Source organism: Elephantulus edwardii, unplaced genomic scaffold (genome assembly GCF_000299155.1).
Source record: "Elephantulus edwardii isolate Elephantulus edwardi_28Jun2011 unplaced genomic scaffold, EleEdw1.0 scaffold00283, whole genome shotgun sequence".
In the NCBI taxonomy this organism is placed as follows: domain Eukaryota; kingdom Metazoa; phylum Chordata; class Mammalia; order Macroscelidea; family Macroscelididae; genus Elephantulus; species Elephantulus edwardii.
Genome location: NW_006400033.1, coordinates 3,325,574 through 3,326,014, shown reverse-complemented (window position 1 = coordinate 3,326,014; position 441 = coordinate 3,325,574).

Genomic DNA, 441 nt, shown 5'->3' with positions numbered 1-441 from the left:
ACATACTTTGGTCATGTTGTAAGGAGAGACCGGCCCTTGGAGAAGGGCATCATGCATGGGAGGATGGAGGGACAGTGCAAGAGGGGAAGGCCCTCTATGAGGTGGATTGATTCAGTGACTGGGGTAATAGGGATGGGTGTGTCAGAGACGGTGCGACTGGAACAGGACAGAGCAGAATTTAGGGCTGTTGTACATAGGGTCGACATGAGTCGCAAGCGACTCGACGGCACATAACAACAACAACATACTGGGGGGAAAAAAGGATAGCTATATTTGGTTGCCTCGGATTTGGTTTCACTTTCCTCAGGTTTAGCTTGAATTTGCATATGAGTAGTTGGTGGTCTGTTCCACAATCAGCTACTGGCCTAGTTTTCACAGCTGATATTGAGCTTCTCCAGCGGTACTTTCCACATATGTAATCGATCTGATTCCTATGCATGC